The sequence below is a fragment of the Phaenicophaeus curvirostris genome, chromosome 7 (assembly GCF_032191515.1).
Source record: "Phaenicophaeus curvirostris isolate KB17595 chromosome 7, BPBGC_Pcur_1.0, whole genome shotgun sequence".
Classification (NCBI taxonomy): Eukaryota; Metazoa; Chordata; class Aves; order Cuculiformes; family Cuculidae; genus Phaenicophaeus; species Phaenicophaeus curvirostris.
The window spans coordinates 18,351,444-18,377,148 of NC_091398.1; positions in this window are offsets into that span (position 1 = coordinate 18,351,444).

Consider the following 25,705-nt stretch of genomic DNA (forward strand, 5'->3'; position numbering starts at 1 on the left):
AAACAAATATTAGACAGGAGATGTGGGAGATGCTGTAGCTCTGCCTTTCAGTGCTGACAGGTAGTAAACATGCTTCATGTTATGCTGCAGCATAGTCCCTAGCACTGTCATAGTTGAGTCTAACCCTACGGTGACTAGCCTGGGCACCTGAGCTGACCTAAGCCTCTGACCTGACTGCAACAGCCGTTCCAGATTAAGGTTTCCTTCTTTACCTTCAGTGTGAGGAAATGAGACTATAGACTTTCCACCTTGTTCTCTGTATATTATAGTTGTGTCTGATTGCATGCCATGGGAAATGGAAGACTGTTTCTTCCACTATTCCAAAAGGAAAACAGGAAAAGGTTTCTGCTGGCTTTTTTAACACGTAGAAATAGGATGTTCCTCATTCTGGTGAGATAGGGTGTGACTAGCCATGGGAAATACTGAGCTATCAGGACTTGTAACTACATGCTGCTCATTTTTCATAGAACTATTTTAAGCAATGGATAGACAGTCTTGAAGAACTAGCTGTTCAGTTCCATCTCCTGAGCTCTGCCACTTTTTGTCATGGTGTGCAAATGCATTGCTGAGGTCTGGACCTACTCTGCACTTGCAAGCACCCTTTCTCTGAAGCCATGGAGTTTCTGTAGCCTGAGTGCATACTAGCAGGGGATAGTGGTTTCAGCAGTACTTATATGATGACTTACATAATTGTCGCCGTCTTATTTTTGTAGCCAACTCCATGTCTATGCTAAGAAAATCTTCCAGCTGTCCTATATAGTGTATATGTATCGTAGCTGTAAATATTGATTGGTATCTTAGCACATACTGTTTGCTTACACCTTTACGTGCACGTGCAGATATGTCCCTCCTATTTAAAAGTGCCCAAATATCGTAAGGACACTTGCAAATCCATTAACCAGTAGCCAGTATTTATTGATTATTTGGCATATGACTGCTAAACATAAGCATGACCCTTGAAAAGCACTGCACGAGGAGTCCTCAGACCAAGACATACAACCAGCAGCTGCTTTGGATTAAATCCTTTTAGAGATTTGAAACCACATTCGGGATTTGCGTGCTGTAGTACACTGAGCCACCAGTAAGGGGAACCCTTTTTGCAGTAAACCCTCGAGCTTTTACTGCCTTGATGGAGAGCGTGGTCATAAAGATAATGTGACATTTTGGTTCCAAAAAAAATTATGTTTAATCAGAATGGGAACAGACACAAGCAGTTAAAATGAAATCTGAATTACAATTTCAAATCTCCTTTTTTTTTTTTTACTTCTCAATGACATCGAATAGGAAATGTGAATGAACCTGCATAATGCAGGCATTAACCCTTACAGCAATGCTGAGGAAAAGGGGCAAAGTTGATTTTGATGACAGGCTTTAAAACAATATGAATCAAACCACTCCAGAAAAGTGGTCATCATCAGGCATTGTTTTAACAAGAACAACAAATGGTTGATTTATTGCTTGGAATTATGTCATCGTAAGTAAAGTTTCATCTGTGTCTGCATCTTCTTGCTCAAAAAATGCAAATTTGAAACAGGCACTGCTATTCTAAATATTCTTAAAGGTTATAGTTTTCAATAAGCATAAAAATAAATCTCAATACTGTAAATGTAGAAAAACTCCTGAAACTATTTTAATTAATCTGTGTTGCTGTACAATAGATATTATGTCATGAGAAAACTGGTACACATGTGGAACTCTGTTCACATAATTTCCAATATTACTATAGTCTTTCACTTTCATAGTACGTGTATTTTTTATTGGCCAGAGAAATATGTTTTATAGGGGTGAATAGAAATTCAATATTTACTTGGCTAAGTAACCTAACTATAGATTTTCTTATATCAAATGAGCAATTCTGAAACTAGTGTGATGGATTGGTCTGAGGGATATCCTTTCCCTGTCCTGTGCATGTATTTCCATTCCATTTAATCTGGGAAAATATATTATATTTAGTTAGATTTATTTTTTCACTACTAAGTACATAGTAACTAACTTTATGAAACCACTGAATACACAGATTCAATGCCGCCCATAAAATCTGTAAATAAATACCACTGTAAATCTAAGGTAAAGTTTCTGCCATGCTTTCTCAAATGGCCTTCCCCCTAGACTGCTAATTAGCTTCTCTCTCTTAACTTTGAATACTCCATAAATGCACTATACTGATTGATAGTGCATCAATATTAATTAATAATTTACCACAGCGGTGGAATTTTCCTCAACATGTAATCACAGCTCCAGATCCTTCTAAACCTTTCTTTCTCTAGCAAAATAGAGGAGGAACATCATTTAACTACTTTCACCCTGTGTTGTTTAGTCTCCTCTTTGGATTGTCTGCAAATATTTGGAAAAGTCTCTCTTGGATACTTCTGAAAATTCACATGGTTTATATGGTAATGTAGTTCCACTTCACAGAATTGTGCTGCTGCTCCTAATTGAAGCTACTCGAGTGTGCTTCATATTTTATTTATACACGCAGCACATACATGAAATGCTCCAAAGTATCTGTACTCCGTTAGGAACTGGAAGTCTGACTTGCAGGTAGAGCCTCCATGGACTAACCTACTCTAACCTACAGAGCAACTGGATGTGCTGCAGGGGACTAGCTCTGCCTGGGTGGCCAGGAGCTCATCAGAGGCACAGTCCTGTCAAAAGGCAAATTGTTCAGAGGGTAGTTATTGCTCAGATTTACACAGGCGTTTCTGAAGCAGTCTATGGGTTTTATCACAATCAAAACATGAAGCAGAACATGAGCCAGCAGTGTGCCCAGGTGGCCAAGAAGGCCAATGGCATCTTGGCTTGTATCAGAAACAGCATGACCAGCAGGTCCAGGGAGGTTATTCTCCCTCTGTACTCGGCACTGGTGAGACTGCTCCTTGAATCCTGTGTTCAGTTCTGGGCCCCTCACCACAAGAAGGATGTTGAGGCTCTGAAGCAAGTCCAGAGAAGAGCAACAAAGCTGGTGAAGGGGCTGGAGAACAGGTCTTATGAGGAATGGCTGAGAGAGCTGGGGTTGTTTAGCCTGGAGAAGAGGAGGCTGAGGGGAGACCTCATTGCTCTCTATAACTACCTGAAAGGAGGTTGTAGCGAGGAGGGTGCTGGCCTCTTCTCCCAAGTGACAGGGGACAGGACGAGAGGGAATGGCCTCAAGCTCCACCAGGGGAGATTTAGGCTGGACATTAGGAAAAAATTTTTCACAGGAAGGGTCATTGGGCACTGGAACGGGCTGCCCAGGGAGGTGGTTGATTCACCTTCCCTGGAGGTGTTTAAGGCACGGGTGGACGAGGTGCTGAGGGGCATGGTTTAGTGATTGATAGGTATGGTTGGACTCGATGATCCAGTGGGTCTCTTCCAACCAGGTTATTCTATGATTCTATGATTCTATGAAAACTAACATAGTTCATGGCAGAATTATCAAATTCTTTAATGTCACTCTAGTCTAATAAAACAACAGATAATCCCTAGGTGGGATAGAATAGCCCAAATGCTTTTACTGCATTTTCACACTGACCACGAATCACTTCCTAAAAGTACCTTTCATGGGAGTCTTTTTGTAACACCATGTAAACACTTCTGTATAAAAATTATTCCCCAAAAACTTACATTCAGGCCAAGATCTGCTTTGTAATTAGGAGGCTTCAACAGAAGTAAAAAAGACAGATCTCTGAAAGATCCTACAGGCAATTTACATGAGAGAGGAGGGATATATTAAAAAAAAAGGTATATTCAGGCCACATTTGGATGTAGCATACTGTGCCTGTCATTCAACTGATCTTATCTGTGTAGTCCCCTCTTTGTGGGGAAGAGCTGAGGATTTGCAATTCACTCTAGTTGCAATTCATTCCTCTAGCAATTCATACCACTCAAAGCTTATACAATCATTCTATTTTCCAGGTGGCTGTCAGCATCTGTGATGTTGCTGAAATGTACCCAAAAGAAACTGCCTTTGCCCAAGACAGTATGGATCTACGGGTTTTTGTTGACAGCTTGCATTGATTTTGTTTGTGCCACTTCTCTGTTTCCCGAGTGAGAAACCATTATATGGTACCAGGCACACTAATCAAATACCCAGCACCAAGCAAACCCTCCTTAGGATATACTTTCCAATTCTTAATTAGTTAATTATGAGAGATTAAGCTGTGTACTTTTAAGCAGTGTTCAAAACACATACATATATACTTAATTTACATATTCTATCTTCAAAGACAACCACTTCAAAGGACACACAGTCATTCTGATTTGCAGGACATCTGACCAGCCTGATAAGATGACTGGCTATGTGAACATGGGGAGAACAGTGGGCATTGTTTACCTTAACTTTAGTAAGGCTTGTGTCAAAGTCTCCTGTAATATCCTTATACATTAACTGGTAGATTTGCCCTGTATAAGTGGATGTTAAGGCATGACAAAATTGGCTGGTTCACCAAGCTTAAAGGGCTCAAAGGTGCAAAATCCAGCTAGCAGCTGGTTCCTTGTGGCATCCCTCAGAGATTGTCAGTGGGGCCAGAACATTCAACATCTTTATTAACAGCCCAGACAATAAGACAGATCTGTAAGTTTGTGCACAACACTCAGTTGTGGGGAGCAGTCAATATGCTGGAGGGCAGGGATGCTATTCTGAGGGACCTAGACAGGCTGAAGCAATGGGCTGACAGGGACCTCATGGTTTTCAGTGAAGGCAAGTGTAGTGTCTTGCAAGTGGGACAAAATAATCCCATGCAACCATACAGAGTGGAAAATAGAAGCAGCGTTGCAGAAAAAGACCTGAAGGTCCCATAGGCAAGAAACTGAAAAGGAGACAGCAGTGTATTTTTATGACAACTGAGGCCAACAACATACGGTACTGTAATAGCCAGATTTCAGCCACGTGGACAAGGGCAGTGATTATTCCCACCACATCTTGGGTATTTCCTCCAGTTTGGGGCTTTTTGGCGAAAAAGGGGTGTTGACATACTGGAAGGAGACCAGCAGAGGCCACCAAGATGGCCTCTAGAGCACCTGACATGAGCAGAGGCTGAGGGAAGTGGGCTTATTCGGCCTTAAGAAAAGAAGTTGGAGAGGGGTTCTTATTTGCCATCTACAACGATCAGAGGCTGTAGAGACAACAGACTCTTCTTGAAGGCACACAGTGACATGACAAGAGGCAACAAATGCAAGTTGTGACATGGGAAATTTTTATTAGATGTAAGAAAAAAGAATTCACTGTGAGGGTGGTTCAATACTGGAGCAGAGGCCCAGAGAGATAAAGTCATCATCCTAGGAGACAGTCAAAACTTGACTGGACAAGACCCTGCGCAGCCCCATCTAGTTGGACTTGTTTTGGCCAGGAGGCTGGATCAGATGACATCCCAGAGGTACCCTCCAATCTAAACTGTTCTATGATTCTGTGATATTGCAACAGATTCCTTACTAAGTATTGACAGAATCAGTCAATATTACTCTGTTAGAGCCATTTACAAGGTGTTTTGTCAAAGATCTATCTGTCTCAATACTATAAATTAATGATGTTTTCATTATCAGACTATGTCTTGTAGAGGAAGTAGCTATCTCTAAAATACAGTGTAATTTTTAAAACAAGGATGGAAAAAAATATAGGCCAAAAAAAGGCTATATCTGTTATGTTCATTTTGCTTGAGACAGTGAGAATGAACTGAGCCTAAAATACTTTTCTGGTCACAGCAGAACAGGACTCCACTGTGAGAGCAATCCCATCGATGTTGCAATCAGAATTCAGGGTGTTATCATAAAATATCTATTTAGTAAAGCACTCACTGCCCAGAAGGCAAACCGTATCTTGGGCTGCATCAAAAGAAGCGTGGCCAGCAGGTTGAGAGAGGTAATTCTACCCCTTTACTCTGCTCCTGTGAGACCCCACCTGGAACAGTTGGGGTTTGTGTCCAGTTCTGGAATCTTCAACATAAGGATATGGAACTGTTGGAACAGGTCCAGAGGAGGGCTACGAAGATGACCAGATGGCAGGAGAACCTCTGCTATGAGGACAGGCTGAGAGAGTCGGGGTTGTTCAGCCTGGAGAATAGAAGTCTCCAGGGAAACCTGATAGTGGCCCTCCAGTACCTGAAGGGGGCTACAAGAAAGCTGGGGAGGGACTTCTTTACAAGGGCATGTAGTGACAGAGGTGGAATGGCTTTAAATTGGAGGGGGGGAGTTTTAAATTAGACTTTAGAAAGAAATTCTTGATGATGAGTGTGGTGAGGCACTGACACAGGTTGCTTAGGGGGTTGTGGATGACCCATCCCTGGAAGTGTTCCAAGGCCAGGTTGGATGGGTCCTTGAGCAGCTTGGTCTAGAGGTGTCCCTGCTCACAGCAGGGGGGTTGGAACTGGATGATTTTTAAGGTCCTTTCCAACCCAAACCATTCTATGAGATGATATTCTGTATGAGCTTTAAATTGTGTTGGAGATCTCTTCCTTCATGCATTTGTACCATGTCTCTAAAGGGATGTGGCAATGTTGATACATCGCTGCACTTGCACATTTGCATGGTGCAAAAGATGCTGTTTACTAATGTCCATGTGTTTCCAGTTAGCACAGTGCTGCATTTTGTCTGCAGAAAGTGACTTACTTCCCCAGGACTGTCAGTTTCAACCAGCAAAGAGAGAGAAATCTGTTGCAAATGTAAATTAGTGGTTAGGTTCACTCTGTGTCTTGGGTTAACTGTGTGCTGCTTTGGGCTTAAAACAGGAGTATAGCTTCACTAGAATGATACTGCAGAAACTCTGTTGTCTCTTTCATTGAGCTGAAGATAGATGACCATATCTATCAGACTGCTGAGTAGGAAATTCTCCCTAGTATTTATGATGCCTGGATAGTGGGACATAATAGCATTTGATAAAGAGCAAAGCCTGTGACAGAAAATGCACTGATAGTTTCACACTCCTCTGTATGCCCCAAGTAATAAGTTGGGGGATTTCCCTCAACATTAATGTAAACTTTGTAATCTGCATTGGCAATAAAGTCAAAACATCACATGGGTACGAAAATAACCATAACATTTTTGTAATATAGGTGTACAAAGATAGCTGTCTTTAAAAATTACCAGATTTTCTACTAAAAATAGAATATTGCTTGTGTCATCTAGACTTTTATACTGTGTTAGAAATAGCCATTCAGAGCATAATATTTCTGCAAGTTTTCCCATGCAATTGAGGGGTTTTTTCATCTAAACCTATGAAGGTCATACACAAGTCCCGAGCTAGGCAAAAAACTTGCTTATGCTGATAGTAGCTAGAATGGAGAGAATGTAAGATCTGTATGAAGTCCCTGCAGTTCTCGCAGACTTTCCAGATAGGAGGGAGTGTTGCCTATTTAGACAAGTGTGGACTATCTGAAGAGATCCGTAGGTTTTCCTTCCTGTGGTAGTGCAGAAGCACCATAACAGGTTACCTTGTTCTTTCCAGGGTTCAATTCTGAAGGATACCTCATGTGAAATAGGACTTATCTTGGCCATAATAGTTGTGTGCTGGTCTCCAGAAAGCCTGACTAAGCAACCTTGATGCTTAAAACAGTTTTAAGAAGAATTTGGATTATTTGCTGGGATTGGCCTGCATGAATAATTTATTCTGATGTTTTTACTGGCTGGATTCTCTACAGACTACACAAAGACAGAGAATTCCACAGAAAATAATATGTAAATTGAATATATAAAATAACTTAACTCGGTGAATGCATATTTTCCCAGCACTTTGTTTTCAGAATTATCATGGAATATACCATGTGACTTCTGAGACAGCAAAAGTTACAGATTAATTTGGTATTGGCTGGAAGACTTTTCCACTGCTCTTCATGAAGGCTGCTGTGTTTCAGTTTTGTGTACATCTAGTGGAAAGAAGATACAAGTGGAAGCATTTTGTTACCTCCTCTGACTCATTTTCTTTTTTGGACCTTTTTTCTGATGTGTCTTGACTCTATAGTGGTCTAGAAGGCAGGTTACTTGAATGGGGTGATGGGAAGACTGTGTGTGGTTGTGAATGACAGCTCAGCATCATTCTGAACAGGGTTGAAACGACATGGAAGTTGGAGTAGATGAGTGAGTGTACAAACTGACAACAGACTGTGGGATGTATGACGTGTATGGTCTTTGATATGGTAAAGCTACAGTACAGGATTTTCATGCCAGTGAAATAGCCAGTCAGTATTCCCCACAGTGAGATGCTAGACATTCATTTTCATGAAATTTTCAGTACTGTTCAGTGTAATGTCTTTAAGAAAAGAAAGGGGAAGTTTGAGAAATACGCCCACAGCAGTGATCCCCAGGGCCAGAGTGAACAGACCTTACTAAAAGAGCTCCAGAACAGAGGAGGGTGAGAGTGAGCTCCATCGTCACAGATCATGGATACTTAAAAGCACTTCTTTGTTTGTTTTCTTTGGATTATTGAGTCAGTAATATGCAAAGGTTATGTTGAACTTCTAGTATGTCGTTGCCCACAGGAAAGTCATGGCTTTTTTTAATGGTTTCTCTGATGCTAAATGCTAATTACAGGACTGTAGATGCAGTATACATTGTTCTTTCATCTTCAGGATATCCCAACATTTGTAAAATAGTGAGTTAGATACTGTGTTCATGGACAAAGGAATTAGCCACTGCGCACCGCCCAGACGTGGGAGCAATTTGCGTTTTGTAGAGCTGATATGTCAATCAGACCTCAAAATAGTCCCACGTTTCAGTCCCTTCAAGAAGTCCTCTCTAGAGAAAATCCTGAAGCCTCTTCCTGCTTTCAACAAGGATACACGTAGACCTGCCTGTGCAGCCTCCACAGGCGTGTAGGCATTTCAGCTGTAAGCATCCCCTCGCAGCACTCGCTGCCTTTTGCTCACAGGCTTTGCAGGGAGGAGACACAGCATGGTGATGGATGGATGGAGCTGTGCATCTCCCTTCATGTCAGACACCCATTTCCGCTGGCTGTGCAGCCTCACTGTGCCCTTTGTGCTGCCTTCCAGCTCCCTCCCCTCTGGTGGCTGTGTGCCACCTCTTCCATGCCTCTGCTAGCAGCTCCGCAAAATTGATCTGGCTCCAAAGCTCTGAAATACCAGCAAGGGACAGGGATGCTGGTCAGTTTGATTTCTGCTCCTGGGCTGACAAGGAAACCAAATGGAGGGGTGTGATGGGAGAGGGAGAGCACAAAAGGTGTAGGAGGGCTAGTGACCAGAGTGAGGGGATGGAGAAAAATCAGACAGCAGAAGAAAGAGAAGTAGCTGTGAGAGATGGGGAGAGAGCAGAACGTCAGCAGTGGGGAGAAATCAGAGCACGAATAAAAACTCCTTTGCTAATTGCACAGGAGGTGGAGGGTGAAATCCAACAGGAAATGGTGTAAGTGGCTTTGTGGCAAGAGTGAGGCAAATAATTAATGGTGATTTCTTGTGAAATAGGAAAACTGACCTTTTCAAAACAAAGCAGGAAAAATTGGGAGGTACAGCAATTTCACAGAGTTCAAGTTTTCCTTACAGATCTGTCAGCAAGGGCTATTTCATACTTGGCAACATCAGCAGTATCAAACCTGAGTGTTCAAAAATCACAACTCTAGCCCTCCCAGACAATGAAATTTTCGTTTTAGTACTGTATTTTGGGTTCTATTTATATAGTGGGGGGGGGTTATGCCTTGTATACTTGAATTCTGTTTTCATTGGACTAAAAAAAATAATGTAAAAATATATCTGTGTTCTTCAAGAAATCACCAGAGTTTGAGAACTGAAGCTTTATAAATTCACTGCAACTGGTAACAAAATCATATTAGTTTGGTATTCCACTGGACTGTGAGTAATACTGTCCCTGTTAGATTAGATGAGAACTCCTGTGGTCCGGGAGAATCCCATCATCTATATAGGTGATGGCACACTGAAGCAGGTCTGTTTCCTGTTTAATTTGATGCAGCATCTTGCTACAAGGTTAACTTACAGTGCCAGAGGACTTGCAGATCCTCTCCATATGGAGAATTGTCAGGGAGCTAAGACTGTGGAGTGCCACGAAAGTAAGACTGTGAGTGATTTGAAGGGATACAATCACAAGATAATCACGTCCTGGATGGATAGTAATAATGTTTTCCTAATCCATTTTTAAAGTGTGCTAAGGGAGTAGTACCTAGAAGTGTTTTGATGTTAACACGGTAACACTGATAAGACATTAATCTGCAATTATATTTTGATTTCATGACATTTCTTAATAACAGAGTGACTGTCCAGCTCTCCAGGGTTAAGTGCCGTCATGCTAGAATACTCCATTAACATCAGCATTAGGATCCCCTTATCTTGGAGATATTCCTAAATTTTAAGCTGAATGAGTAAAACAACTAGTAAACCATAAAGATACAGATATTGCTGTTAAAGAGGCATCAACGTTTACTCACTGGTGAAACTTCAACTGAATGTCTTTTTATTGGTAGCTACATATGTAAGGAGTAATCATTCTAACTATTAGTGTTGCTGCATTACTTGGGAGACCATGCAAAACAATCCTTATTTTGGAAGGCTCTTTCTAGTATAGGTGTAAAAGAATTCATCAGCATAAAACACTCTAATAAAGCATCCCTTTTTTAAATCTTTGACCCACTTATTGATCTTGATAAGTCCCATTTCTGAACAAGACAGAGACTGACTGGAGACACAAGCATGGACGAAAGACTTGTAGAAACTTTTCTGCAGCCTCTGCTCCATGTGAGGGGAGAATTTTTCTGAGACAGACGCTTAGAAGCATGAATGTTTAAAAATAAAGACATGCTGAAAACCCCACCCAACCAATAGTTCTCCTACACACACACTTCCTCAAGAGAGGAGAATGAAGCAAAGATGGATGTTAGTCTTGTCAGTTAATGCGCTACTTAATGGAGTTTAGATGCTGTGGGGATGAAGGCAGCTTAAGAGCTTCTGTAGACTATGAAAGAATAATTCTATCACTGCCAAAGCATGTAACTCCTGCTCACGCAGGGGTTCTGACACTAGAAAGAAATTTTTGATGAGGTCATAAAGTTTCACATCGGGGGAGCCCAGATATGATGATTAAAGAATCATGATAAAAGCACATTAAATAGAAAATCACAATAAAAATTGACCATCATGATGAAAGTTAAGTAGAAAATAGGTGCATTAATCTTCCTCAAATTAAGAAATAAACAACCTAGCTAATACCAAACATGTTATTAGAATAAACCATCTTTAATTAGTGGAAGCAAACTTACAATGTGTTGTTCAATTCCTTATTTACTAATATTTATAGGCTTGAAACTGTGAGTTGCTTTTTTATGAGATAATGATGCTTAGTACCAGTACATACAGTGGGAGAAAAACTACCAAGCACTCCATATGCTGTAGTAGTCAGTGAGCACCCTCAGCATTGTTAGGATGGAGTCCTCCTCTGATGCTCCTTGGGACAACTGCTGGAAGTGGAACAGATAGATTTTGAATCAGTCACATGAGGAATAGGAAGAAAGAGGTGAATCTAAGCTTTCCACATGCTAGAAAAGTCTTCTGACCCATGAACTGTGGTATATGGTTGTAAAAACAAAAGGACATACAAAATGGAAACACTATGTATTTTTCTTTAAAACAGACCACGTAAGCCTGCTCTCCTCAGTGTTTCCAAGTGGCTGGAGGTGAGTGACCCCTGCTTAGCATGCTGATGCTGGAGATCCCATCTAGAGGGGGGTGATTGTCATTTGCTCTTCCAGATATCAATGTCCTGCATATGGGTTCAAGGTACCAGATCAGAGCTCGTGAAAACCCTGCACTCCTCAGTGTCATAAGCTCTTTCTGGTTTAGCCCTAGTCCTCTGGGAGTTTAAACATCATTATTGTCAGTGGAAAAACTCCTACATCCATTTCAAATTGCACAGGAAGATGACCATTTCATTAAAGGCTTCAGTGAGATTTATAGAGAGCCCTGAATGCACTTTGTGACTGATACTGGACACTAATTCCCCTAGCTTTTCTCTTTTAGAAATGCTTACACTGTTATTACTTCTCTGGTCAAAGGTTAAGCTTCCTGCTTTCTATCAATGCAACTGGCATGTGAGTGCTCTCAGATATTAGTCAGATCACCATTTTGCAAGAGTGAGAATCTGCCTGCAGCAGCAAAGTTATGGTGGTATCAAGATGTGTCCAAGTCTTCCTAGTAGTTGGGACTGGTTATATATTTTCATAGTCTAAGAAGTCATGGGAGTCCTTTTAATGTACCTCTGTCTACTCATAGCATTATCATCACTAACCATCGTAACCGGTAACCCATATCACAGTTTTTAAAAATTGTGTAGGAATAACCACCATTAATAAAACCTACAAAATAAGCAAAAATACATATTTTTACCCAGGATGGTTTGTACAGTGTGTCATTGAATCCCTTCTGGTAAGAAGATAAGACCATAAGTCTGCAGGTGCAGGTGAACTCTACAATAGGAGTTAACCATCCATATTTAACTATTTTTTTAAAAGTAGCTGCACTGACATATGTCTTTTCTACTTGTTATAGAAACCCGTCATGTTTTAAATGCCAGAGGGAAAATGCTCTGGAGCTGAGCTACAATTCTTAGATATCCATGTCATCTTGGTTCATGTGTCTGGGGTGGTTTGAAATGATGCCCACAATGAAGACGTTGTCACTCTACCTCAACTTGGACTTTCTTGCAAACATCTTTCTGTACTGCCTTCTCTTTTTGTTCCCTGTGGAAGTTGGTTCAGTGTGCTTTGTGCTGAGTTCTGAAGACTGTTTCCTTTTCCTCTCTATACACATTCTTAGTAGGGTATACAAGTCTCTTACAGTAAATAATAAGGCATGACAAAATCTACCTTTATGCGGAGATGGGGGTAGTTGCCTCTTGCAGTGAACTTCTTTTAAGGTAACTAAACAAACCTTTCCAGGCCCACCCACTCCACTAGCTACCTCACATTCTTCATCCCAGTTTTCATCTTTATTTCTTCAGATAAACCCTCCAATCTTGCATCGTTCCCCTGGGGCAAACTTAGAAGGTCAACTAATTTAGCAGAGTGAAGTTTAATTTGCTGAAGGAGAGGATTATTAATTTGTCCTGGTTCCTTTTGTTGATTTTCCAGGTTTCCTATACACTAGTCACAGATGCATATGCAAAGGCCCAAGGAATATTAGTTTCAAATATCTGAATTATATATTTTGAAATGTAACACTCATTTTGTTACTGGGGATTTTTTGCTTTTTCAGGTTCTTTGTGTTTGTGCCAGTGTCAGTTTGCTAATCCTAGAAACCATTGCTTGCAGAGTTTTCAACTCTGAGGTTCATTCCTGATAAATCAGACAGCAGCTAAAAACTAGAGTAGTTTGTATAAAGTTAACTCCAAAAAGCATTATATTTTACGGTAAATATTTGGGGAGATTTAGTGTGGTAAACGTAAGTCCTGACAGGACTTCAGCTGACAAGCAGCCAGTAAAGACCTCCAGTTCCTTATGAAATTGTATCTGATATAATCATTATATTTCCAAATTGCTGATGCCTAACAAAGCTATAGACAGGACAGTATTGCAAGCAAGCCCAGCTTTGCCTCGCATATGCCCACAGGCTCGTTGTGGCAGAGCTTATTGCTAGAACAGGGGCCTTTGGTGGGTTACAATGAGTTCGGGTTAGAAGGCAGAGCTGATGTGTGGAAACAAGTCACAGCCCAGTGGGTTCTGTAGGTTTTGTAATTCACTTGATCTCCAGCACTGCAAGACCATGTTTCCAGACTGTCAGCTGTTCAAAGCAGAGTCTTTGCAGATATTCACTTGGGGCCTTATGTGGCATAGCCCTGTATCGCTAGGTCTTTATTCAAAATAGGCAATACATGACAAATTAGCTGCTTGATTATCCTTTGTTCTGTCCATGTAGGAAGCAATGTGGATCTCTGTGCAGAATGAAAGAAGGAGCAGTGTGCAGGGTGGCAGCACTGACTGTGGCCATGAGCCTCGTGTGTTCTTGAGCAGCAGCAGCAGCACTAGGTCACCGTTCAGTGGGCGGTTGCCATAGAGGAAGTCAGATATCTACTGAAGTTTTCCTAGTAATGACACTGCCAATGTAACACACCTAGTGATGCTACCCAGTAGCATCTATTGCTCCCCTGAACACAAGTAAGGCATCTCACGTACACATTTTATTCCAGTTTTCCGGTTTATGTTCTTTTACCAGCTTTTCCTGGTCTGGAGGCAACCAGCACAGCCCTCAGTCTCAGGACAGCAGTGACAGAAAATAGACTGTAGATTTGTCCTTCAGCCACTGCCACTGCCTTTATTATGATAATCTCTGAGAATCCTAGGATATTACCACAGGAGGGCTGGGGATACAGTATTGCTGATGCTCCCTCTGCCATGGCTATAGGTTTTGGCCAATTCCTATAGAAAAGTACTTGAAGTTGATGGTGTCAACTTCTAAAAGCATAGTGACTGTATTAAAGGTCTGTTAATGATCTGTAAGCAGACCTTACAGAAAAATAAGGGTTTAAGAAGAAATCTCATTACAAATAATTTTGTGAATGAAATTAATGAAAATACTGTAGTAGTTGAAGGGACACATGACAAGTTTGTTTCCTTTCATCAACATGAGCATGGATGAGAAACCTGCAAATAATAAGAGCTGCAAGAAAAGTCAACAAGTGTGTTTTCAGGGAGAAGTAGGACTTCCAAATATCCAAGTTCAGATGTAAACATTTGATACTGAAGAATTCAAAAAAGAAAACCTTGTGAAAGGGAAGAAATAGAATACAATCTAGCTGATCCTGATTCCAGCTCAGAAATTCCATAGGAAGAGGACAACAAATGTTCTGCTGCAAGAGGAATATCTGGGGCTTACCAGAAGTACCAAATGACATCAAAGTTTTCAGTGCTGTATTGACAGAAGTGCCTGTTGCTCTGAGCTATATTAGCACACTTCATGCTCATCACAGTGTGTCACTACACAGATGTTTCGCATGCAAAAACATGGAATTTCTTTAAATTCACCCTTTTGAACTGTGTTTCAGAATCACAGATTTGCAATAAGAGAAATGGTTTTGAAGTGAAAAGTGAATATGGCTAAGAATTTCTTAACTCAATGCTCTGACTACTTGAGTCATATTTAATTCTGCCTTAATTCTGACACAGCAAAAGATGACAAGAAATTTTCTGGTCCAAATTTTACATTTTGTAATTTTAGAAGCAACACTGAAACACAGCTGAGTGTAGCAAGTTATTCGCTGTTTTAAGATGTTTTTCTGTCAATTATGTTTCCCAAGAAATAGTTTGAGATCACCATTCTTTATTATTTGGGTGACTTTAATCTCCGATGGTTTCATAAATACATCAGCTTGTAAACAAAAATTAAGGTGAAATTAATTTGTTTGTTGGCATTTTTTCGTTATTTCTCTGCTGGTCCATATAAACTCTTGTACTGTCCTTACCACACTATCCGAAAACCACCCAAAAGTGCATAACTGATGTTTCACATGTGGTTTATTTTTACTTCAAACCTCTCCCTGGGGAGAAAATTGCATGCGTAATGAACGTTTTGCTTTGGAAGAGTTTTATTGTTTAATTGCTGCTCTTTTTTTAAGTCTGTGGGAAGTGTTTATTTGAAAATTGAAGAATTATGTCTTGCACTTGGAGCTGGAGTTGGTGATATTCATGCTGATGTTTGCTACTACAAAAGCCTTGTCTGACTCTTGAAGTTTTGCATTCTTCAAACCCAAACACTGTCCGCTTAAAAGACATGGCTTAGTGTCTAGAACTTCACTAGCTGTCCTCTAGGAGTCAGGATAGGCAGTAGAGGATTTGTTTGATGTGCTTATTATAGCACAATCTCACATTACTACAAATCTTTCTGTGCCATACTTTCTGATAAGTATGAAAGTACCATGGAATCTTCCTTTGGTTCTTAACATTGTGTCTGCTTGGTATGTCAGGCTTCTGTTCTATATTCTGCAACCACCTTGTGAGGGTCTTTCGAAGCAGTGTATTGATTTTAAAATTGCTCTCTTGACTTCTTCATCATTGTCCATTTTTATTTAATTGATTTTCTTTCTACATAAGGTTCTGGAGGCTCTGTGAAGTAAAAGGGGAAAAAAAGGCAAACAACAACCCACAGCTGGTTTCTTGCTTCTGGTTAAAGATCACATGGCATTTCTCAAGGATAAGCTGATAGTACTAATTTTCTAATCAATTCCTGTTTGGTTAATAACATTTTTATCCCCTGTATCTAAACTGTAACTGGATCTGTGGCATCAGTATTCTCTTGTGTGGTGTCTTTATGGCATATTGTATGATGCTGCTACGTGTTGTTAAAACATTTTATTGCTGTCCTCTTAGGGATTGTTTATGCCAGGCAGAGCAGCTAACACGCACATGTTTGTGTGTACAGCACCCACACACGTTCTCACTCATACATAGTCAGTAGTCAGTAATAAAAGCACTTTGCTGCTAAATAAATTGAAAATAGTATTAATGCAATAAATGTCCAAGCAGGATTGATTTTGTGTATTTTATAGCATCTGCTGTTGCTCTCTGTTTTCAAGCTACTAATATGTTCAAGTCTGCATAATATTGCTATTCCAGATGCAATACTGGAGTTTGTCTGAGTGCCAATATTGGCTTGTTTTATTTAGTATTAAGTTTAGGCAGAAATTAACCACTCAGTATGTGAACAATATCCTGTAGTCTAGGTTTCTAATGTATTATTTTCAGTCACTTGTATCCATTTTCTGTCAACTACAGAAAAGGTCTATGTTCTATACCTTGAATTTGGTAAAAACTATGGAACCCCACATCAAAGATCAAATGTAGGTGTTACGAGGTCAGTGGTGACTTTAAAATTAGGAAAATAAACTCAGTAGTAGGAGGAGCACCTTCTTGTCTTCCTCTATGGTTTCTTTTACATTAGAGGAGCATAACATGCCATTATCCTGTATTTACTCTTTCTATCTAGTTGATTTACAAACATAACACCCAAGAAAGCAGTGATTAGCGTATATAGGTATGGTAGGACATGTTACCAGTTAATGTAATGAAGCAGCATAATTCATTCTTCGCTGTCTACATTATGTAGAGGGAAGCAAATGTGTATTAATCATGCAGAAAGCAGGAAATTGAGATGTATGGAAGAGTGATATGATACATGAACCCATCCCCCAGCCTCACAGAGCTGGCAACAGGTCTGTTGTTGAATAATGTGTATTTTGACAGACATGTCATTTGACAGGCAGGGCTGACCAGAAGGGATGTAAGGAAGCAAGAAAAAAAAAGAGGGGATAAATCGTTATTGCATCCATCGCAAAGTAATACCAACCCAGTTATCATCTGCTATTGCAGAGGTGCTGGCTAACTGACAGGTTTCAGGGAGCAGCCATCCACAGGGAGCTGTCAGCGAGCACCGTCCTTTCTGACGGGTGGTACATCCCACAGGCATTGCTACCAAGGCTAATGCTGCTCAACATAGTTCAGTTCCAGCTTCCTGACAGCCCTGCTGTGCGACACGGATAGAGAAAGGTGGAGGGGATCATCTGTCCCTTGAGAGAAGTGCATGTCCCAGGCTTGTAGCCTGCTTGCCATCTCAGGAGAAGCAGTCTGCAGCTTGTCCTGGGGCAGAAGCAAAGTTCAGAAAGGGTCATTGGGCACTGGAACAGGCTGCCCAGGGAGGTGGTTGAGTCACCTTCCCTGGAGGTGTTTAAGGCATGGGTGTACGAGGTGCTAAGGGGCATGGTTTGGTGTTTGACAGGAATGGTTGGACTCGATGATCCGGTGGGTCTCTTCCAACCTGGTTATTCTATGATTCTATGATTCAGCCTGTAGGATGCTACCTGTGCAAAGAGCAGGGGTGCAGGCTGAACAGCCTGCTGGGGCAGAAACAGCCAAGGGGCAAAACTCGTGCTGAGAGCAGAGAAGCACAGAGACCTCCCAGCTCCTCCAATCACCATGCATGATGTACACCCATGCTGCACGTGTCCACATGGCTCACAGAGGAAACACTCATTCAAAACCGCAGTGCCAAGCAGAGCAGCATTTGTGCATTTCTGTCTAAAACTCTGGCTCCTGGGGTGCAGGACCAGCTTGGCACTTGCTGTGCCAAGGCAAGCAAGACAAAAACCCCAGAGCTGCTCAGCTGGTCCCCCATATCTTGGCATCCTTCTTCTGTCACCCTTTCCCCAATGCACAGCATCACTACAAGGCCAGAGAGGCAGTGTTGGGGGTGCTGCTTCCCTGCTGTTCTCCAGGCTCCTCCAAGAAGGAATGGCAGATCCCGGCAAGCATCAGTGCTGCTTTGAGAGGCTTGAACTCTCTGTTCCTGAGATCTTTTTAGAGTACTGCAGTACCTTGACCACACACTGCTTTGTTGAGGGAAAACAGGACCTAGTGGGAGCTGTAACACCCCACCCCTTGGTTTTCGCTTCTTTTTATCCCCTCTTCTGTTGCCAGTGGTGCGGGCTGGTGGAGGTGGGACATGGGAGTGAAAATCACGACCTCTGCAGTCACAGCACTGATTTGTGGGCTGTTATTCTGCATTGGCCAAGTCAGATGTTGCTGAAGGGTCTCACAATGTGCTTATGCTTGATTAAATTTCAGTTCACAAAAATGGTGCACATGACATTTATATACACTTTTATATGCATATATACATTTATACATAGTTTGAATTGAATAAGGTCATAAAAATGATGAAGATTAAATATAAAAGGAAAACCACAGAAAAGGCAACTCCAGTTTAGCATGCTTAATGCTACTTTTTTAGCTGCTTCCTATTTTTCCACTAGTTGTCACTTAAGGAAAGTTAAAATAATTTTTCTTTATTATGAGTCTCATAAAAAATGATCACTGTTTATTTTGTTGCTGGTTTATTTCCTTTTCTCCTCTCAGCTCTGCTTTGATTCTAGATTTAATTTGTGGGAATTTATTTTGCTTTTCTATTTCCCAAAATTCCAAAGTGCTTTATACTTAAAAGAAATCAGATGGATCCTTCCAAGGTAAAAGATATTTATCTTGCCTAGGTAGTCTCATACTCAGGCAAATGAGATATAATAAAAATAAAACCATATGGAGAAAAAATATGCTTATAAACATGTACGCATTAGCATTGGTAACTCTAAGCCCTTATGCTGGCTGTAGGTAACAGATTTTCACATTTACTTTGTTGTTAATTATTTCAAGGCTGTTAGATGAGAACTGTGATTCTGTTTAATGACACACAGGACTAAGCTATGTTACTTGATTTTAATCATTCTGCTCTCCTTTCTCTTTTCCCATTCTCCCCATAGGTTTCCTCACACTGGGACAAAATATGCAGGTCTATGCTGCTTTGCTGTGGAAAAATTATTTTTCAGGAGCCCTTGGGTGATATTTCCAGTCTCTTTTTTGCCATGTCATTTTGTCTCCAGCTACTAGGAGAAGTTTGACATGCATCATAGTCACTACTCAAACTGATAACATGTGAGAGGTCCAGGAGAAATTGTTTATAAAATTTCTGACACAGTATGTCGTGTAATGCTGCTCTGTGTCATGTTCCATAGTTTTATGTCCTAATCTGACATTATGAGATTACATAATGCATTCGATCTTTAAACAAGTATTCCTTTGAAATGTTTGACAGAGTTATGGCATTTCAGGTATTATTTCTTATTATGGACAGATAGGTCAAATCTGCAAACAATTTAACGGCCATACATCGCTACCCTTGTCAAATCAATCCTCCTAGTAAATGTGCTATCAGCAGTGTGTACATTTAGAAGCCTAATCCTTCAAGGTGGTAAACATGCCATCCTCTTAACTCCGAGTGGAGCTGGAGGCTCTCAGCACCTTGCTGCAGAAGGGTTCCAATTAGCCTACTTTTATAGGAATCCTGAATGCATGGACATCCTGCACAAATGTTAGGATTCAAGCTGCTCTTCAGATTTACTTCATTGAAACCTGAGAAGAAGCTATACAACCATGGACTAAAATGGCTCCATATGCTTCTTGGCTCCAGTATGTGCTGAGGATTTCCATTTTCCTTTGTCTCAGGTTAAGATGCTCCTCTTGGTTCTGCTGAGCTTCAGAGAAATGTGGTGTTCTCGTTAACACTTTAACCCTGATCCCAAATAAATTACCTCACACTACCATTTAGCTTAGCAGCACCAGGCAAATTGAAAGGGTTTGAGGTGTCAAAAGGGGACCACACTTGACCTCTGAATCCTAGGAAAGAAGTGTTTCCTTGTTTTAAGAGTTGGAGGAAAGAACAGTGCCTGAAGCATACACAACCTTGTGGAGAAAACATTGATATGATTAATCCTAAAACAGTCTTGACACATCTGCTACCTTCCTTTGTTGGAGCAATAATCTTGTGAATGTATGCATTAGCTGAAGTGCTGTCCCTGAGGGGAGACCATTGGTCTCTCATTTTATCTGGCTTGCTGTGTAACTCAAGGGGACTTTCTTCTCTGGATCATCCTAAGAGACAAAAGTCTTAGTGATGGTAAGAAAGATTGGACTAAGAGCTAGATGCTGGACTCAGAATATTTCCAGGGCTACTCTTCTACTTTTTTGAAAGTATCATGGAAAGAGCAGCTTTCATTTCAGGGGACCGTAACAGCTGCCATATTCTTGCTTCTCCCCCAGACTGCCACTTTCATACCTCCTCCCTGAAGATGAATCACAATATCTGTCTTCTGATGTGCTGTTAAAGTCCTAAGGCACTTTCACCCCATCTCTGCATAGTGCCCAGGCCAGGAGAGCAAGCCAAGGGAACAGCCAAGGCCAATGGCAGCAGATTTTACCAGACCCAGCACATGCGTCCTAGCCCCACCTCCCCACTGTTTAACCAACATCCTTTGGACATGTTTATCTGAGAAACATTTCACATATGCAGTGTAGGACTGACAGAGAAGGAGACAGGGTCATGACCAAGAAGTCTGAGAGGGAATGTGTGCACCTGGAAGGTGATGAGCGGTGCAGTATGTTCCCTCAAGCCTCATGCAGGTGCACTGAATAAATCAGCCCCAGATTGCTTGAAAGAATGTACACATTTTTTTGTAGCCAGGAGAGCATGTACTAAAGGTGGGAGTGAAAAGAGGGTCAGCTTCAGCTCATTACAAAAATTAACAGTCTAAATTGGGAAGTATACAATGATTGTAGGGAGTCTCAGATGGTCTTGGAGCACCAACTGAAAGAGGAAGATGATTAAAATGCAGCTCTGGAACTGGACCTTTTTCTTCAGCCAGAGTTAATAGGAATAAGACTTCTGAATACACTGACTGCAAACGATGATTTGTTTCTGACTCTACAGAGCCCTGCTGTGAACAGCCCTGGAGCCATGATATACAAAAAAGGAAAAAAATACTTATAAATTGGCACAGAGAAAATAAATTCCATGTCCTAACACTGACAGTTTAAATACGTAATTTTTTTTTCAGAAGCCACCAAAAAGAATGCTGCAAATAAATAGTATTAAATATTTCTTCACTGTAACATGGTGTCCCTGCTTGCTAGGAAAGCATTTGTGTTCATGGAAGAGCCAAATGAATATGCACTTATTACAATATAAAATTCAAATATTCCAATATAAAAGTTCATTTTATAATAAGAGATTACTGTTTAAATAACATTTAGCTGTAATACCGCATTGCTGTTGAGCAGTGATATCAATACTGATTTTACCATTTAACGAAAATGAATCAGCACTAAGTGAATAATAGGAGAATACCTTTTGTGGCACATCACATTTATTCTTCCCTATTTACCACTTTATTCAGAAGTATTGTGCATTGTTTTCTTCTTGCTCTTCCAGTTTATTACAGAAGTATGAACTCCTCATACATTGAGTCAGTGTACAAACATGCATGCACACACATGCTGTCCTTATCACGATTTGACTAACTTTTGCTCATGAGTCTTGGGAGTGTTCAGTCAGTCTCAGTAAAGGCACACTACAAAACTTATTTGTTAAATAAGTCTGGGGGATTTTAGGAAATTCATAAAGAAGGGATATTTCAGAAATTAATGTAGAGAAATCAATGCATTTTAATACTGTTTATAATATACAGAAAGATATGTGGTCTTATTTACACTTTTCTCATGTAGGTGTTGACATGGTTAAAATCACCTCACATTTGTAATTATAAGACTGTGGTTTTAATTGTTTCTTGTGCTCTAAAATCTTAATCAGAACAGCTGAGATTTGCTGTGGCTCAAAAATATTTTCTTCATCAAATAAATATGTTTAACCATTTCTGACAACAAGTTGAGAGAAAAATATGTTGGTTTGTTCCTGTTAGAAAAAACAGGCGTTGAAAACCTTTTCCGTGCATTGTCACAGAAAAGAAAAATAAGTCAGGATATTTATGCCATTCCGCTGCTCTAACTGTCCCTATTCTTGTGAAAGAATCTACCACACTCAGCAAAGCTTCCAACAAAACCAAGGTAAAAAAAATACCTCCACAGTAAACCAGTAAAGATACTCCGTTTGTATGAGCTTAGAGATTCAGTAGTGTTTACTAATACAATCTCTGCAGATGCCACTCCACTAGTCACTCATGGCACCTGTGTCTTGGCAAAAACGTCATCTCCAGGATGCAAATGAGCATCTCCTGCACAGTGGCTACAGGGCCCAGCTGCATTTTATACAAGCTGTAAATTATTTAGAAATTTAGGAAATTATTTAGAAAATTTCTTTTAACAAAGAAATGGTTTTGGTACAATAATTTGAGAATTTTTATTCTCAAAACCGAGGAACGTGCATAGGGTTTAATCCTGTGTAAACAGTACTCAAAATTGTGTATATGTATCATCTTCAACTAGCAGAGTGCTATAGCTTGTGCATAATTTTAAGCATGTAAGCAACTTCCATGGAAATTAAAGGGAATTTTTAAAAGAGTACTTTGAATATTTTGACCATGTGAATAAAAATCAAGGGATTACCTCAGTGAAGTTTACTTGCATTCCCTTAAATATAAACAAAGCAATTACTTTAAATATATATACACAGGTACCATTTCTGAAATTGCAATGATCCATAACAGCAAGATGTATCCTATGGGCTTGAGAAGATGTTCAGTGGCTGGGATTCTCTGCACATTACACATTTGGACAGATTACCTAATGGTTTTGGCCAGCCACTGACTCCTAAGCCTGTGATGACTATAAGTGAGAAAAAAAAATTAGTAATTAAGTGCTTTTCCACTCGCAAATAAACAGATATACCACCTCACAGATATATTCAATAGAACTGAGCCACACAATTAAATCTTTGCTTTTTCTTTGTATGATCTACTGGTCTAAATAGTTAAATGACTGCTAACAGTTTAATGTAGGTTATCTTGACCATATAGAAATACAAGTTCCTCCGTGTAGTTGTCTGTATCAGCCCTCACTTACAAAGGCTATTGTTTGAGCTCCAAACACAAGATTGCAAGGAGGGTTTTCTTTTGTTGGCTAAACAGCTGTGTTTCTTCCTGGGGAAACATGGAAGCGCGCGTATACCCTAGGCAGAATTTCTTAAGAGATGCATGATGAAGAATTTTGCCTTCTAAATTTCCGGATAGCTGAAGTAAAGAACCAGCCCGGAGTCACAGCCTCAGAGCTGCTGGCAGGAGGCGAGCACTGGGGTGTCTAGTCCAGCCTCCTGCCAGATCAGGGCTACTCCCATCTCCAGATCAGGCCAGCTGTGGCTTTGTATTGTCAAATCTCAAGACCTCCAAGGATACGGATTTGACAGCCTCCCTGGATGACCTGCTCCCATGCCACACCACCTCGAGGGGCAACATAGCAATGCTGGTATTCAGCAATGTGCTCAGCTTGAGCCAAAGGCCCAAGGAGGTTGCTGCCAAGTGGCTTAATGGAGGTTTGTAATTTATTTATATTCAAATTGGCTCCCAAAGAGAAGTAGCAAATGGGAAACCAAGCACCAGGCTGGCTTGTCATTTTTGTGCCTTAGTTTTGTCCTTTTTAAGACTTTCACTTACTAGTGAAAAGTTCGCTACAGAAGCAAACCTAGACTTGGGTTAGACTGACAAATCTTGTTTGTATTATAGGGTCACAGTGAAGAACCTCTACAGCTTGATCCAGCATCACCTGGCAAGGGTTGATGTGAGCCACGTAGAGCAGATACGAGTCTAGAGCTAATTCCACTTAGCTAGAAGTCTGTTGTGATCTTGAAGAGCCTGGAAATATAAGCATTACATTCAAATGTGGTGTTGGAAGCAGGTTGTTGCTTGCAAGTTTGTTCCAGTCTGCAAGCTTGCTACAGCTTGTGAATTTAATTTTAGCTCTGGAACTCTGGTTACCGAAAGCCTGAGAGAAGCCAGATTTTGTACGTGCACCTATAATAGCATGATAGTATTTTCCTAAGAATTAAACCACTCCCAAAAAAAAGTGCCCTTAACTCCAAGGGCTTGAACCAAGGTTTCCCACCTGTCAAACACATTCTGGGCTATTGCAGTTTGATAGGAATTACCCCCATCCCTTTCCTCCCAGCAGCTCTAACTTAGCTACAAGGATTTAATTAGTGAGCTTTTTCCAGCCTCAGAATCCAGGAGATGCAGGGAAGACCAGGAGCAAAAGTTGCTTGGAGCTGTGGTTTATATTGTGCCTTGCTTGGCTTTTTCTCCACCATACGTGTTGTCAATAAACAAAAAAAAATTAAAAGTTAGAGCAGTGTTAGTTTGACTAACAGCCTGCTCCTTGTATTTGAGCTTATTGAACATTCATTATATATCAGACACTCAGCCTTGTAAAATTGATCCAGGAAAGGCTCAGCACACCAGGCAGGCTCCTGCCTTGCTGGTTGTGTGTTGAGGAGAGCGTCGCTTTTGCTTCCACACTCAAGCAGATAGCACAGCAATAGCTCCCTGAAGCAGCCTACCAGTGCAGGCACAATAATAGCTCTTTTCCTGACCATTAATTCAGACATCATGCAATCAGTCAAATGAATCTGTCCTCCTTTGCAGCTCTGGGGGAGACTGCTGTCCTCTCAGCTCCAATGAAAGGGACCCCAACTTGGTAGCCTGTGTCTTCCTTTAATTAAAGCCAGTGGTAACAGACTAGCTCATTTTGCCAACGACCATATATCACACAGGTGCTGCTGCCTGGCATCAACAGGTTGCTGTCTATAACTAGAGCATCTTTGATAGGAAGACAGCAAGCATGAGAACACCCCACACAAAACACAGCTCTTGTAGCCTCCTCTCTGAGGCTGTTCCACACAGCCTGGCTGGGTTTTTATGTGATCCCCAAGCTTTAATTTTGATCCCATGTCAGAGCCTTAAGTGGCACGTCAGCCTTGAAAGAGCCCTTTAAAAATGCCTACATAGGCAGTCTCCTTTCAGAGCTGAGTTTAACTGCTCCAGAGCAATCTGCATTTTAAGGAGAAACAGCTTTGGCAGTCCATCAACTTTCCTCTGTTTGTTGCTGCTGTGTATTTTATGTCACCATCATATTACAAAATAAATACTCCATATTACAAAATTAATATTGGGAATATTTCCTCTGCATTTTGTGGACTTGATTTGTGCTTTGTTTTCACAGTATTGTCTTACTTTCATGTCTGGAGAATTAATAGTATTATTATCAAGGGCAAACAAGCCTGGAATTAATCTGATTTAATGTTTAATTATTACTTACAATGGTTTCTAGATTACATACCAGCAGTGTAGAATGCCATTTTGCAAGCTAGAACAGAGAGATGCACAATAAGCTGGGGTGCTGGGGTTACTCTGAGACCTCATCAGTGAGATTTTTCAGCAGTAGCTTCAGCCGTTGTGTGGTGCG